General features: G+C 41.0%; 1 long non-coding RNA gene across 1 annotated transcript in view; it reads left to right on the top strand.

Annotated features, from left to right (window-relative positions):
* LOC115296349 overlaps positions 1 to 17,157 on the top strand; it is a 475,474-nt gene that overhangs the window by 242,516 nt on the left and 215,801 nt on the right. The window contains exon 3 of the long non-coding RNA XR_003910860.1: positions 15,568 to 15,638. This is a non-coding gene — a long non-coding RNA (uncharacterized LOC115296349). The remainder of the gene's footprint in view (positions 1 to 15,567; positions 15,639 to 17,157) is intronic.

Raw genomic sequence — 17,157 nt, 5'->3', positions numbered from 1 at the left:
CAGTAAAGTTGCAGGGTACAAAATCAATGTACAGAAATCAGTTGCATTCCTATACACAAAAATGAAGCAGCCGAAAGAGAAATCAAGAAACTGATCCCATTCACGATTGCACGAAAAACCATCAAATACCTAGGAGTAAACCTAACCAAGGATGTAAAAGACCTATATGATGAAAACTATAGAAAACTTATGAAAGAGATTGAAGAAGACACCAAGAAATGGAAACACATTCTCTGTTCATGGATCGGAAGAATAAAATTGTGAAAATGTCATTACTACCCAAAGCAATCTACACATTCAATACAATCCCCAACAAAATTGCAACAACATTCTTCTCAAAGCTAGAACAAACTATCCTTAAATTCATATGGAACCACAAAAGACCCCGAATAGCCAAAGTAATATTGAAGAATAAAACCAAAATGGGAGGCATCACAATCCCAGACTTTAGCCTCTACTACAAAGCTGTCATCATCAAGACTGTATGGTATTGGCACAAAAACAGACACATAGACCAATGGAATAGAATAGAGAACCCAGAACTGGGCCCACAAATGTATGGCCAATTAATTTTTGACAAAGCAGGAAAGAGTATCCAATGGAAAACAGACTGCCTCTTTAGCAGGTGGTGCTGGGAGAACTGGACAGTAACATGCAGAAGAATGAAACTAGACCACTTTCTTACACCACACACAAAAATAAACTCAAAATGGCTGAAGGACCTGTGAGACAGGGAACCATAGAAAGCTTTGTTAAGATACATGGAGATATTATTCTAGATGATAAACTTAGAATCCTAAGGAATGCAGAATTTGTATTTGAATTCAAAATGCCTTCTTAAAAATAATATTTCATAGTAGTTTCATGTAGTTTGATGTAAAGTTAACTGGATTGTGAGGCTGTTTCCTTTTTTATGTTGGCTGGAGTCTTCTCAGTAATGTCTTACCCCCCTGTTTCTAATGGCAAGTGGACTTGTGCCTTTAACAAAATCTGTGTTTAAGGGGGGAAGACTTCTATCCATTCAAGGCATCAATTGCAGGTAATTTCCAAGAATACGTGTGATACCTGCAAATAGTTTCCAGGGATGAAGGAAGGTTCTAGAACTTTGAATTCTGAACTATAAACCTGGAAGACAAATGCCTATAAAAACATATAGTCTGAGTTTGGGGCTACCACATTCCTTGAATGGATCAGAGAGTAAAAAATGAGGAAGGGATTTATACTTCAAGGAGAACTTTTGAAAATTTATGAAAATAAAGTCATTAATGCTACTTATGGTGATCCAGGCCACACGTGGATTGTGGGAAGGCTTGGACTTTGCTTTTAGGCTTTCCTTTTAAATGTGCCAATGTATTCCAATTTTATGGTTTAAATCGTGTCCTATTGTGTATAATTTCCTACTTTTTACACATTTTTTGGCAAGAGCATAGTTTAAGAGTTACTGATTTGTAGGTGCAAGCTTAATAGTTTTATAGGCTTTCTTTTTTGGGGGGAGTATAATCTATGAAGAAGGTGTAAATTTTTTTGTAAAAAGTTTTTTTTGGTGTTTTTGATCTACTAAGCCCCTTCTTCATGATTCACTGGCAACTTGTAATGAAAACATTAACCACAAACAGACACAACTTTTTTCTGCCATATGAATGTTAGAACATTTACACAAGTGATGCTAACTTGTAGTACAGAGCATTGTGCAAACTTCTGTGTTGCTTTGGGGGTAATTCTGGCTTATATAAAACTAATACAGAATCATAATCTATGTGAGATATGTGCTAATGCTCATATTTTAGTTTCAGGTTAAAATTAGAAAGCCACAAAGTCATGTTAGAATCATGTAGTGACATTCAAGTTTGTTCTTCCAAGATGATGGAGAAATTTGAAATGGAAGATTGTCAAATAATTGACAGTTTCTACCCAGAACCTTCAAGTTGCGCCACTAGGAGATACCTGCACAGAGAACTTCATATTCCAATGAGACATTTCCTTTTCCTGTTGGTATTCATTTTGGAGCCAGACCCATAGGCAGTAACCCTACCTTTCAGTGACAATGCTAATTTTTCTTATTAATTTGAAGATTAGAGGGAAATAAGAAGCAATTTCTGAAATGGAACAAGGTAGTGTGTGTTTGTGTGTGTTCGTGGATATAGAGGTAGGTCTAATGAATATTTGATAAAAAGGCACTAGTCTTCCAGCTGACTACTAATGCTTGATAATGTTGCACAATTAATGCTTGATAGCTTTAAAGAAATAGGCTTCTCATACTTATTTCTTATGTTCAGAGACTAACAATTTGTTTCTCAAAGCACTATTGGGGTATTATAAGATTGTGCTTCCTTCTCCTAAAACTGGAACAGAGTTAGGGCAGGTCTGGGTAAATTTGGAGACTGTTTGCTTTAAACCCATGGTCACTCTTGACTTACCACATTCCCCTGTTTTTTACCACTCCCAACTCTAACTCACCTGTCTTAGGTAGGTCCTTATGAAAGGATTTCCCCCTATTCTCAGAGATGCAGAACTTTTATTATGCTTATTTTCTTATGTTTCCTCAGAAAAATGGTTCTTTCTCATGTACAGTATGTAGTGCTAGAAAGTAAGAAACACTGTGCTTTTCATAGAGGTGCATACATTCTGTCAATCAAACACAAATAACCACCTCAACCCGTAATTACCACTGACAGTATAGTTCACACTTAACATGTAATCATCACAGACACTGGTTTCATAATTAGCCCCCTGACTAACCTGGGCGAGAAGTATAACAATGGAGAGGGGTGTGTTATGTAGACCAGTTGCCAATGCTATAGGCGAGTTGATCCACCCCTTCTTGCTCCAGAGAGGAAGTTTGTAACTCCTCCCATCCCCCACTAATAAAACATGCATCTGCAAGTGTTCAGATCGATCATGACTGTATTAGTGTCTAAAGAATAGTCATCTCTGGTTCTTTGGAGTAAGAATATTCCCACAGTGCAAAGTTAATGCAGCAAATCACAGGATGCATGGCTAATTTGGAAATAAGAATAAAAGAATACAAGCTGTAAATTCTTGTTCCTTTAGAGTGATACGTTAATTTTAAATATATAGACATCATCTTGGATAAGGGAGGTCAGAAGTTTCCCCAGAATTTCCTGTGGTTGAGAATCACTTCTAATTGTCGATATATTCAGGTTGGAGTCATTGTCCCCTGGTGACCATCAGCATAAGGAACAGGGGGCTGACAAGAAGTCTATGGGTAAAGGCTGTGGAAGTAAATTGCCAGTTAAGCCTAACCCATGTGTTCTATTCTCTGACCGCATTTCTCAGGGCTCCCTGTGACATGGAACACATTCCTGCAGAGTATGAATCTAGGTTTCTCCTAGGAGCTACTGTCTCTCTCTATATCCTTTTGGGCTGCTTCTTCCTCCACATATAAACAAAATTCTTTGCTTTTTTCTCTCTTCCTCTCATTAGTGTGTATTCATTTAGCTATATTTACTGTGCTGGGTAGTAGGATTCAAAAATGACAGGGCACAGCCTCTGCCTACAAGAAGTTCATATGAGGGACACAGACATGTAAACAAGTAAGGTCAACACACAGTCTAAAAAACTATAAAAGATACAGAGACAAGGCACTGAATAGTGTGGAGGGAAAGCCAGGACATGACAGCTTTTTCTGGGACACTTAAGGTGGGGGGGATAGGTTGGTAGAAGAGTTGATGCTTGAGATGCATCATGGAGGATGAGTAGAAGCATGCCAGATGGAGAATGAGGAAATTAAGGTTCTCATTTAGATTTTATTGTGTAGACAACACAAATTCATTTAAGCAGGGGGGTATGGGGTTAGAAAATTAGAGAGAGAACTCTAGTTTAGAGGGTACCTCTAGAGACTCTAATAGAAGGAGACAATGAGGAGGAATATGTCATAGTCTGGTAGGCAAAAGTGAGGACCCGAAATAAGGTAATAATTCTATATCTATATGAGAAGGTGGATAAAAGGGATTTCTGAGAGGTGGAATTGACAGATATTGGTGATGGATGGGATTTGCGATTCCATGGCTTTCAATTCATGTATCTGAATAGATGTACTTATTCATTCAACAGATACTTTTGAAACACCTGACATGTGGAACATATAAAGATAATCAAGGTGAAATGACTGTCTTTAAAGTATTAATTTTAGCTGCGCACAAGAATCATTAGAAATTCTAGTGCCCAAGCTGCACCTCAGACCAATAAGATTAGATTCTCAGAGGCTGGGCTGTGTTTGTGGGGGGAGTGGGATCCAGCATTAGTAGGGTTCTTTTGTTAACATTTATTTAATTTTGACAGACAGAAAGACAGAAGGAGACACAGAATCTGAGGCAGGCTCCAAGCTCTGAGCTGTCAGCACAGAGCCTGATGCGGGGCTCAGACTTACAAACTGCAAGATTATGACCTGGGCTGAAGTTGGATGGTTAACCAACTAAGCCACCCAGATGCCCCAGCATTACTAGTTTTAAAACTTCTCCAAGTTGTTCCAAAGTGTAGCCAGAGCTCCAAGGAATCACAAGTTAGTCAACATAACATTGTAAAATGGTGTGATAAGAGCTATAACAGAAATTGGGACATGGTCCCCTGGCAGTGGAGAGGAAGACCATCCAGGTCTGCTTTCCAGCTCAGGGAAGCCATCCTAGAGAAGGGGGTATTGTTTCCAGAAGTTGGAGTGGGGTGGGCATTCTGCTTCATGGAGCAGTCCTTGCAAAGGATATGCCAAGACAGAGACTAGTTAAGGAGCAGGGTGAGGGAAGAGGAAGAACACAACACATTCCATGGGACATCCAGGAAGAAAGGTCAACATCAGTTGTATCTATGAATCTATAGAGTTCAGGGGAAGTGAGATCTGAAGGTACAGTTTTAGAATCTCAGGTTCATGACTGAAGCAGTGGACATGTATGAGATAACTCAGGAACAGTGTGTGCAATGTGTGCAGCCCTAATGAACACTGACACTTACTTGGGGGCCAGTTGGGGAGAAGGAGCCAGGAGGGAGTGCATTTCTCTTTGAAGATGTCTTCCATTCCACAAGCCTTGTTCATCTCCCTGTGATTAATTCCAATCTAGTTATTGTCAGATGTTAGCCACTGCATAACTGTAAGTTCTCATTATACGTGTGAGTGGGAAAATTGCCAACAAAGGCCATTTGCTTATTATTACTATTATTTCCTTTATGAAGAGAGCATCATTTGTTCAGACAAAGTCTAAACAAGACACTAGGGGTGTATACCTTCCTTGCCTCTAGGGGCTTGTAAATGTCAAACCATAAAATATAAACATGTTCTTTAACCACCAATTGAGAAAGTTGAAGCCGCTCAATGTATAATGTATTTCTTTTCTTAAATCTTTGTCTTCATTTTCAGTCTTTATTTCCATTAGTTACTATCTGTCCTGTAGTTACTGTTTTGGGAAATAAATTTTAGAAGAGTAAATGGAGAAAATGGAGTTAAGGAGAGAGAGATTTTTTGAGTGTAGGAGGTACTCTTTTGATTAATTAAAAGACATGTATTACAAATCAACTATTTGGTCAATAGAGCATAAATTCCTTGGTGGGAGGAAAGCAGTTACACATTCACTATTGAATGCCTAGTCCAGTGTCTGCCACATAGTTTAAATGTGTAGTTTAAAGCTTTATAAATGTTAAGTAAATGAATTTAAAAAATGCAAAATGGCCTGGTCTGTACTTTGACCACAGAGAGAAAGACAAATCTAACACAGAGGTGGTTTTCAAGCATTTTTGTAGTCTAATAGGGTTGAGGGGAATAGAAGTCCCCAAATTATTATAATACAAATTGGAACATAATGAATTCTTGTGGTCATTACAAGCCCAGCTATAGGGATTTAGAGATGGGAAAGTGTATATCAGAGTGGGTGGAGTTAGGGGCAAAGCTCAAGAAATATATGACAGAGGAGGAAAGGTTTAAGATGGTCCTTAAAAGATGAATAGGACTTAGGCAAATAGGAAAGGATCAGGAAGAAATGCCTTGAATGAAGGCTGCAGAACATCCATATAAGAGTAAATAGATGAAAAACTCAGTGAGACATAAGGCCAGACAGGCAGGTTATGAAAGACTTTACCTGCCTTCCCTAAATATGATCTGTCACTGCTTGAGCAGCCTTAGCCCTGAGCACCATTCAGTCCTTCACAGGTAAACACATGTCCCCTTGATGAGCCACCCAGCCCCCATGGGCAGAGAATAAAAGAGGGAACTTGCATGGTAATCCCTTCATGCTTCTCACCAAAGTACCCTCTCCCCTCCCCTGCCTGTCCCATAGAGTCCTGAGGGAGACTGCATAGGACCTCCATCTGCGCGAGGAGGGAGCGCAAGGAGGAAGGGCTGTGTGTAACATGTAGGTATCCCTGCCCCTTAATACTGCGAGCTCCTGGAATTGTCTCATTAACTCTGCTAATGTCCCCCCCACCCCCAGAGTCTAACATATGGAAGAATTTCAATAAATATTTGATGAATGAATGTGTGTGAAAAAAAGTTCAATAAACCTTTATATTTTACTTTTGGAGTCCATGTATAATAAGGTTAAAGAGGACTTCTATTAGAAAGTGCAGGATTTATTTCTGAGAAGCAAAAATGCTACCACGTCTGGCCTGAGTGCTTTGTGACGCTTGCGTGGCATGAGCACATACAGGTATGGGACTACAGGTGTGAGCCAGACAGGGTTCCGTGTTCTGTGTTCATTCCAATTACCCTGAAAGCTGTATCCAGTGATGACAAGTTTATCTCAGTCTTCCACCTAAGAGCTTTAATCACATTTTCAAAATTGTTATTATTTACTCAACATTTCTTCAAGGCTGATTGTGCCTTTAAAAAATAATTTATAGGCGCCTGGGTGGCTCGGTCAGTTAAGCATCTGACTCTCAGTTTTGGCTCAAGTCATGATGTCATGGTTTGTGAGTCTGAGCTCTTCGCCGGGCTCTGCATTGACAGTGCAGAGCCAGCTTGGGATTCTCTCTCCCTTCCTCTCTCTATGCTCCTCCCCTACTTGTGTTCTTTCTCTCTCAAAATAAATAAATAAACTTAAAAAAAACTTTAAAAAGACAATTTAAAGTTTCTATATATTAACATAAGGACTTTAAATTTTTTTGTCTTTTATCAATGAATAGCTACAACTTCTCATATTTAGTATGATTTTCAGTAATAGTACTTTAATTCTTTTAACTTTTGGATGAAGATAGTATGAGAGTTTTAATTATTTTAGGCCTTATTCATCCAGAATCTACTCATTTGTAATCCATAAGGTATAAAATATAATTATTAAAATACATCTGCTAAGGATATTGCTACCATAAGGATGGCCAGGCATATTCTACTCAACAGGATGGCAAGCAAACTGATTTGGGGCTGTGTGTTGGCATTCTGAATCCTAACAGTGAAGGCCGTAGCAAATGAGTCTTCTCTTTTGTTAGATCAGCTCCAGGCCCTTTGAGCTAAGGGGTGTCCACACTTGGGCACAGTGTACCCTTCAGGGCTGTGTGGTGGTGGAGGGCGGGGTGGGGGGAGCAGACGGTCGGGAAAGCCTGCTCTGTGGTCCTTAGCATTGGCCTCTCTAGGACTTCGATCCCAAGCCCCTGGATGGATGGCATAGGCTGGAGGTGAAGGCTTGGGGACATTTCTTCCAAGTCAGCACTGTAGTCACATTTGGCCAGAATAGCAAAAATTTTCATGAGTAGGAAGGCAGCTGAGACATGTCTCCTTCCTTCCACTGATACCCTTGCATCACAAGGGAGATGGGCAATAAGAGCAAGATTGCTAATCCCTACTCTAATAGAGAATTTGCTTTCCTTTCATCCTAATTCTATGGAATAACATTGTATTTCTTTAAAGGCTTATAATAATTTTAAAGTCAGGTTGACCTCAGCAACCATGGTGAATAATAGCCCTTGTTAAAACTTAAATGATGTATTTATTGTCTTTGCTGCAGAGAAGATGCATTCACAACTATAGTTGAATTCTTTGCCTATGCTTTTGGTATTGTCTCTGGAAGTCTTAGAACTTCTCTTTCCAAAATTACCTTAGAACCAAGGTAGAAATTCACCTAAGGAAAGAGGAAGCGCCACATCTCATGAGGGGTAACATGAACAGACTAGAATCTTCTGTCTCCAGGATGAGACTCATGAGGGTCTGCTGATATAATTTGCTTTATGGCACCAGACAGTTTTCAGATCTGTGTTTCTGTTAATGCTATTCTATGGTAGAGGTTTATTTGCAAATGTTTTTATTGGATTCTCCCAAGAGCCATCTGATAAACTTAAAAGTACTAACATTTCTCTGGTTATAAAACAAGTGTCAGAGTGTCTATTCATTTATTTTCTCAGTGTTATTTCTACTCTGTTTCCTAGCCTTGTTTCCCCCTTAATTCAGAAATGGAATTCAGAATCTCTTCATCAGATACTTATTATTAATAGAAAAATAAACATCTTTTTTAAATTATTATTTTTTGTTTATTTTTGAGAGAGATACAGAGACAGAGACAGAGCACAAGCAGGGGAGGGGCAGAGAGAGAGGGAGACAGGATTCAAAAGCTGGCTCCAGGCTCTAAGCTGTCAGCACTAGAGTCCGATGCAAGGCTTGGACCCTTGAACTGTGAGATCATGACCTGAGCTGAAGTTGGACGCTTAACTGACTGAGCCACCTAGGCTCAGGCTTTCAAACGTCTTGAAAATGTCTCCCAAATCTGACCAAAATCATTTGAGTAATGTGGATGGCGGTGGACTCTTAACTCAGATTTCTTAGTTATAAAAGCTTTCAGTGTAGCTTTTGCAGAAGAGGGTTTTGAATCTAATTTTGTATGGATGAGGCAATTAAGATTTGGGAGATTTTGCTGAAGGTGATTAGAGATACAGCTGTTGAATTTTCATGTGTGTGTGTGTGTGTGTGTGTGTGTGTGTGTGTGTGTGTGTGTTTTAAGGCTCCAGATGGAAAAAAACACATAGACCTTCTCAATTTTTTTACCCAGGAATATTCTCCTCTCTTATAATCCACGATTGTTTCTCATTCTCTTTCTTCCTACCACATGCCCACAGGGATTTTCATGCCCTTACCTTTACATCTGAGCCCCTGAGGGACACTTCTTATCCCATTTGGAGGCCACTACTCCCAAACATGCTGTTTTGCTGCTTTCTTTAGTTAGTGACAAAGTCCATGTGGGCGTTACAGGGATATCTATTTCTCAAAATTATAACCTCCATTACATCAAGGGACTGAGAGGCATTTTACAAAACCTTCTAAAATTGGTTAGATTCGTCATCACTATGATCACCAGCTCTATCCATTGCCATCTTGAACTGTTTCCCACGAATAAGAAAACCCTTTCATTCCCTTCTGTTTGTCCTTCATGACAGTAGCAGACTCTTGTTGGGGAGAAGTGGGCCTTTCTGCTTCTAGGCTTAGGACTTCCTTAAATCTTGCCTCCTGAATTTCGTGATACATTTTTTCCCCAATCGGGGAAAATATTTCAACAGTGTTCTGTCTTCTTGTTCTGTTTGGTTTTGCTGTTTTGTGAGGAGACCGCATGGGCGTTCATGTGACTGGTCTGCTAAGGCCGCTGTGCATTTTTCAGTGAGAGAACTCCCAGTGTCCAGTTTCCTCCCACCGGCCTAAAACAACATAGATCTTCATTTTGCGGTTAGGACTTCTCCCTGGGATTGTGGCATATTTCTGAGCCATATAATTCATGTTCACTGAAGGAGAAATTCTCCTCCCCCAGGGGGAGGCCCTGGACTATATCTCAGTTAGGCAGCATTTGCTGATTTTAATCCTGATGTTCCTGGCATGAGGTTTCTGAGGGTGTCCTGGAGAGATGTGGAAAATCTTCCCAGGTACCCACTGTGATTTTGCTTCTGAGCACTGCCATGAAGGGGCTCTTGTGACTTCTGATATCTGTAAACTCTCCTGGCACCTCCACTGCCTCAAATTCCCTCTGAGGAGTCATCTTCTCCCTCCCCTAGTCCCTGTGACCTAGGTGGTGCCGGACAGTGTTTGAGTCTTGAATCAAGGTATGTGAGGAAATGGATTTTCTCTGTTCTGCAAACCCATAAGTGATCTTTTCTTGCTTAACGTGGTTTGGTCACTTGTAGCTAGAACCCTGTCTGATAGACTCGGACGGTAGTCAAGAACTAGTGTGTGTGTGTGTGTGTGTGTGTGCGCGCGTGTGTGTGCGTGTGCGCACGTGTTGTGTTTTCTATTCTTCAGCAATGGAAAAAGATGAGTGACTCTCCCATTCTAAAAATGCTTATCAGTGGACTAAAAGATGATTTAGAATCACAAAATATGATTAACAAATTTTTTTAAAAAACATATGAGAAAAAAGAAAATAGGAAAGAGCAAGAAACAAAACAACAAAGACTTCTAGTTACACAGGTCACTTACAGTCACAGCAAAAGTTCAGGTTTTACTTACTTGTATCATTTAATTACTCTGTTCCAGGTCATGTCTACAGTTTGACCCCTTTCTATGTCAACTTTGAATATGTTACAAAATATTAGTGTGGTATTTTTAAAAATATTTTTAAATGTTTATCTACTTTTCAGAGAGAGAGAGAGAGTGTGTGTGAGTGGAGAAGGGGGGCAAGAGAGATGGAGACACAGAATCTGGGGCAGGCTCCAGGCTCTGAGCTGTCAGCACAGAGCCCAATGTGGGGCTGGAACCCACAGACTGACTGTGAGATCATGACCTGAGCCAAAGCCGGACGCCTAAGCAACTAAGCCACCCAGGCACCCTGAGTTTGGTGTTTTAAATAGACTTTGTTTTGAAATGTGGTTAGGTCTTTGACCTTGGGCAAGTGTCTTCGGCTTACTTATTATGGATACAGTACATGTGAGGTGCCTATATTGAGGAGTGGGATAAAGCAGGCAGTTACAAGTTGGAGTAGCTGTTATTTACTATCCCTGCTCCTACTTACACCACTTGCTAGAAACTTGAGTGCCCCTCTAGGTGCTTCTGTTTCTGTGGGTCCCAGTCAAGGGGCTGCCTCTTCTGGTCTCAGCCTCTTCCTGTCACTGGTCTGTCCGATCATATGGAGGTTTCGCTGCCTTTCCTCTTGATTGTAACTACCAACAAAGTGACCACTCCAGAAAGCCTGTATTTTCCTCATTAGGTATATCCAGACTTCTGATTGTTTTTATAAATAAGGAAGAACATAAAATATCCTTACTTAAGACAGAGCTCAGTGGTAAAACAACAGGAAATGGTGGAATTGACTCCCCTTGATGTGAACAGTTATGTCTGTAATTCTGCTGACCAATATTAAAAAATCTGAAATTGCCCAATGGTTATCTATTATTTTATTATATGCTACTCCAAGGGTGGAAATATATGAGTTTGGTGAGGCCATCTCCCAAATCAATTATAGCCCTGTTCTCACTGAGCCTTAACTTGGTTTCAGAGTCCTTCTCAATGCACAGCACCTGGCAAGTGCTGGTAATGGGGTGTTAGTACCTAAGCTGTAAACTTTCTCCCCTTCATCCTGGGATTATGCATTCTGAGATTTTATTATTGAAGTTGCTTGCATATTTTAAATGTAATGCTTGAACACTTAACATATTTTGGTGGTTGTTGGGAGAGACTTCTGGACTTTGCATTTTATGCAAAGATTCTGAGGCTGAAGATTCTGACTGAAGGAGAAGAACAACCAGAGTTGAGAAGGATGGAGATCCAGAGAAGACCTGAGTGCTGTGCTAGGGATGAAGGAAACTGACATGGAGAAAACAGTCTGGCTCCTCAGTGGTCTCCAGAGGGCCAGAGAAAACTATCTGGGAGTTTGGGAACAGTTTTGTTGATGTGTTGACAGCTAAGGTTAGAGTGGCATTTCCTTTTGAAAATCCCAAGTGTGTAGAAAATGAACTCTTGCCGAATATTTCAGTTTCGGTTTAGCTCCTTCCTGCATAACCGAAGTGTATGTGTGCATGTGCATGCATGTGTGTGTGTGTGTGTGTGTGTATGTGTGTGTGTGCACATGTGCATTATGTTTTGTTTGTTTTTGGCTATGTGGAGTCAATTGTATCTTAAAAAGGGGCAATCTGACAAGACAGAAGAAATGATGCAGCAGGGAGCAGACAAGCATGACAATAGTTTTAGATTTGTTTTATGCACGAACAGTAACAGAGTTCAGTATATTTGGTTGATTGCGAGAGCAAATGTGGCAGAGGTGGCTATAATGCAATCAGTGTCCTTAGACTTTGGCACCATCTCCCACCTCATGACAGCCATTTGGGGTTGGGTAAAAATTCTAACAAATAAGGATAGATGGTCACTAAAAACTATCTAGAACCTCAAACATTCCAAATAGGTGACGTGAGGAAGCATTAGGTGGGGACATATTCACTTAAGCTATAAAATCACCAGGTTATCAAACAAGTACATTAGGTGGGAATATAAAACTCTAGTTAACATTTCATCATCTGTTTTGATAAATATATATCTGACTTTGTTTTTGTTGTCTTCATTTTCCAGGATCAGAGGTTTTGGGTAGCTTGCCCAAAGCCATCATCTTGTTAGTGACCAAGCTTTGATGAAAAGTGGATCTGACTGATACTAGGGGAGAAACCCTCAACCACTCAGCTCTGCCACCTTAAAAAGTGAAGCAACAAAATAGTTGTTAAACACACACACACACACACACACACACTTACACACAAACACACCAAGTTAGGAGATGATAGGTGAAATAATACAAAAACATATCTATTATTATTGTGTAGAGCAAATGCCACACTTTCTAAAGTATTTCATTGGAACACATGGATAAAGGGCTAACTTCAATGAGTTGTTCTTATAATCTTTTTTGGTAGAACAACAATTGAGTTTTCCTGTTGCTAAAATTCATTTGTGCCACACAGGTTGTAGTGATTGTATGTGGCAGGCGATAAGCTAAAACTCTTCTGGATGCCGTCATTGTTGGGGATGCCATTCTTAGACAAACTCACCAGGTATAAGTGTCACTGTTTTCAGCAGATATGCTTGCAAAATGTGGGTTAGTTTGCTTGTGAGAGGGGGTGGTAATGGTAACCCTCCGGCTGTTTGTCCCTGGTACAAAGTGTTAGAGGAAGCCATGCATCTTCGGGGAGCTGGAAGAATTTTTTAAAAGGTGATCTGTACCATCTATTAATAATCTCTGAAAACCCTGTCTTAGTAAAGCAAAGTGTTTTCTCTAAAAAATTTTAAAAATGAGGATAGGACACATGTATGAACTCAGCTGGTAGAATGCCTGTCTCTTCAGCAAGTATAGGGAGTGTTAGTATAGTCGGTTGTGAGGAATGGCGGGCAGGTGACAGCACATCACACTTCTGGGTTCTGACAGTCACAGAAGACACAGGACCCAGACAGGAGTCAGGACTTGCAGCAAGCAGGTATGAGGCTCCTCTAAACCTCAGGACGTGGCCTGACTTTGGTGACAGAGTGGACTAGAAGCATGGACAGTGGCAGCAAAGAGATTTGAGCCCAGGTCTGAAGGGGTGAAATACCCTATAGGAAGGACCACCTTGTATCTTCAGAGAATTCTGGCTGACAGCTGGGGGTCTGTGAGCCGGTACTCTGGAGCAGTGATTGCATATGCTGTCTTACAGAAGCTATTTCCTGCCACATCTTCTCCCCAAACTATACCCCCCAAGTGAGAGGCAAGCCACTAATATGGATTCCTTAAGAATCATAACATTTGCCCCTCCTTTATGGTAATTCACAGAACATGTCATCAGTTTAATTTAGAGGAAAAAAACTTGAAGCAACCCTTTTTATTGTTTGCTCTGGTTATATAATAATATGTACTACACAGTCAGCTAGTGTGTGTGTGTGTGTGTGTGTGTGTGTGCGTGTGTGTGTGTGTATAAACACATGTGAATACAAATGTGTGATCTTATTTAATCCAGGTAACTTATAGAGATATAGATATATTACCCCCCAATTTTGACTCAGTGGGAAGCCTACTGACTGCCCCAGGCATGCTTGAGTTGGGACTTTCCTGGGATAGTTAGCCACCTGGCACAAGTTCTCAAAATAAGAGAGTGACAGTGCCACATCAGTGCATGTAAAAGGAACAAGTCACACCCATGGTGTCTGATTGCTCTGTGCTACAAGACCCGGGATCCCCTTTCACAGTGGGGGAGTTCCTGCTCAACAACATGTATGGCTATCTGGTGTGCTGGAAACAGTGGGGAGCTAAGCTGGTTGGAATCCTGGCTCAAATGAGTGCTTATGTGACACCTAAATGTCCTTTGCAAATTACTTTGTAAACGATTCCCTCATCTGTGAAATGAGGATGGCCGTACTTTTCAGAGCTGTCATAAGGTGCTTGGCATGGTAGCTGGTGACTAATCGGTGCTATTATTACTGTTATCAGAGGCACAAGTGGCCCAAGAAGTAGAAGGTGAGACCCTGCCTAGGGTCTCAAGGACCAATATTTCAGGACCAGAATGTCAAGGATCTGAGTGTTTCCTCTGTCCCTCTTTCCCTGTGAAGCCTTTGGCTCTCTCTGCCTACCTTTCCATTTTGCTGATCGGACTGTTGGGGGAAATGAAATGGCTGTGAGGCTCTAAAGAGGTTTTCAGAGTTCCCCTGGTGCTCCAGGATTGCCTGAAACATGCAGGTCAGCTGTGTGGGCACTCGAGGAGCCCATGGCTATCCTGGGAAGATTTGGCAGTGGCTCATGGGTCACCCTCCCCCACCTTGGGACTCATCGTAGGGGACCAGCTTTGACATTTCCTGGTGTACTATGGCTGGGAGACAGCAGAGGGCACCTCTGGCTCACGCTGGGAATGCAAACAGACACCTCCCCCAGCCTCCCACCAGAGAGCTTGGAGACTGATGTGAAGTAACCCATCCCCCATGGAGGCCATAGGGACTGCTGCTCCCTCCACAACCCTTGCCTTAAAACGTGACATTTGTTTCATCCACATGTGTTCTTGACTTCATCACCTCCCATGTCTGCTGGGGACAGCCCGTGGGTCTTTCCCTACTTCTGAGTGAAGAGGGAGCTTTGGACTCGGAGGGGGTTGTTTCCCCAGGAAGCCTGGGGACTGCCTGCAGTAACTCCTCCAGGCCTTTGTTGAGAGAGGCCTCCAGTCATGTGTGGAACTTTGGTTTATTAAATCTGATGAGTTCTATATTTCTGCCACATGTCACAGATCACCCACGTTGACTGAGTCCTGCCAGAGCTGGGCTGCTGTTACCCTGAAATGAAGCCAGATTTTTTAAGTGGGTGGGGGTAATTCCAGTTTGGTGCAGTAAATTATATGGTTCTGCTTGATTTGCTTTGCTCTGGGCTGGGAGAACTCATGATGGAACATATCTTGCAATTTGTGGGGGGGAACAGAGGGAAGGGGGAGGAGAGCCAGGGGAGGGGGGAAAGACTGAAGGGGTTAAGGGAGGGGAGCAGGGGAAGGGGGAGGGGAGAGAGGGGAAGGAGTGAGAGGGAGGAGAACAGGGTGGGGGGGTGGGAGAAAGAAGAGAGAATTGTAATTTTCGATAGTGAGTGGGCTGAACAGCAGATACAGGCATAGCCCCTGGCTGTTCTTTTCCATCTTCCCCAACTCAAGCACGCCTTTCTGTTTTAGGCTTTCAAAACTCAGGACTGACTTTCTAAAATTCCAGGAAGAAACTTGGGGACTCAAGTTACTCATGAAAGGTAACAGAATTCCTTGTACTCCCATATACTTCTCTGTCATGGAAGGAAGCTCTGGGGACTTAGAATATCAAGAAATATGCTCTTTCGAAGTTGATTTTTCTGTTAGGAGGCTTTGAAGGAGGAGGCTGGAGGTCAGAGTTTACCACTGGTTCAACCCCACATTTAAGTAGTGTTAGTTTCTGGGAAGATGAATATAATGGTATCGTTAAGGAATAAAAGGTTTAAACTTAATCTTTTGCTTAATTAAATGGGAGATTAGAATAATCTGAACTTTAGGGGCAGGGGATTAGTATAGAAAACACATTGTGGGGGAGTCCAGAGAAGACTAAAGTTGAGAATCTGCTTCCAGATTCTGACTCTATGCTGTTCCTAATCTTACTCTCTTAATATGTAAAAATGGGAATAAAATCCACCTGTCAGGATTATCATGAGGCTAGGTGACAAGTTGTATGTGAGTTCTAGTGTAACGCCAAGAGAACTCAACTCAGTAAACATTATTTTACTTTACTTTATTTTATTTTATTTTACTTCACTTTATTTTATTTTATTTTATTATTTTATTTTTACTATCAACACAGTTCTGAGGGTGGATGCAGGCTGTTGTCAGGGAACAAGATTCACTTGTCTTCTGTGACTTTGAAGGGGCAGGTCTGAGCAGTCAGACACAGCAGTGTGCTGTTCCTGGACTTGCAGTTCAGTAGGAAGGCCTGTGGTTCTAAAAAGAATTTTTGTAGAGAACTAGGAATCACATTTTGAAGACACTGTATTTGTAAATATGCCCTTAATTTATTTCCAAAACAAATATATTTAAATAACCCCACGATTGTATTCTTTATTTAGGATCACTCTGCATGCAGTTTCAGGTTTGGAAACTTACAAATAGTTTTAAAAATTTTTAGTGTGATCCAAAAAGCATCTGAAAAATTCCTATGCAAATAAAATAATTTTTTCCAAGTTCAGAGAATTTTAAGATACATATGTTTTATAAATATTTGTTTCAAAAATCGTATCTTAGCTGACCAACTTGGTGAAAACTTCTTTCTCATTGAAACATGTATTTGCACTTATACGCTCATGGGACTGGGGTGAGTGGAAGGTGGCTGCATCAGAATGACCGAAGGAAATATTGGGCTTTCTTCCCACTGTTACATGATTTGTTGAAAGCTTGGACTCTGGTGAAAATCAGTGCTATCCAAATAGAAATGGATTGACTTGTTTTGTTCTAGAGGTTAAGCTTCTCCTTGCTGTCTGGCTGGCATCTAAACACCTCTCTTAGGTTAAAAAAAAAAATGTTGTTGTTGTTGTTGTTTAACATTTCTGCCTCTAATAACCTTGTGAATAAAAGCTTAAGCAAATTATTTAAAAGCCGCTAAATTCCAAAGAAAAATTATAATCCTTTGCCAATCAAAGGATTTTTTTCAAGAATCAAAGTGTTGAGCCAGGACGCCTGGGTGGCTCAGTCGTTTTGAGTATGTAACTCGGGTATTGGTTCAGGATGTGATTTGGTGGTCCTGGGATC

This window comes from Suricata suricatta, chromosome 7 (assembly GCF_006229205.1).
Source record: "Suricata suricatta isolate VVHF042 chromosome 7, meerkat_22Aug2017_6uvM2_HiC, whole genome shotgun sequence".
Lineage (NCBI taxonomy): Eukaryota > Metazoa > Chordata > Mammalia > Carnivora > Herpestidae > Suricata > Suricata suricatta.
This window is presented reverse-complemented; position numbering and strand designations above follow the sequence as displayed.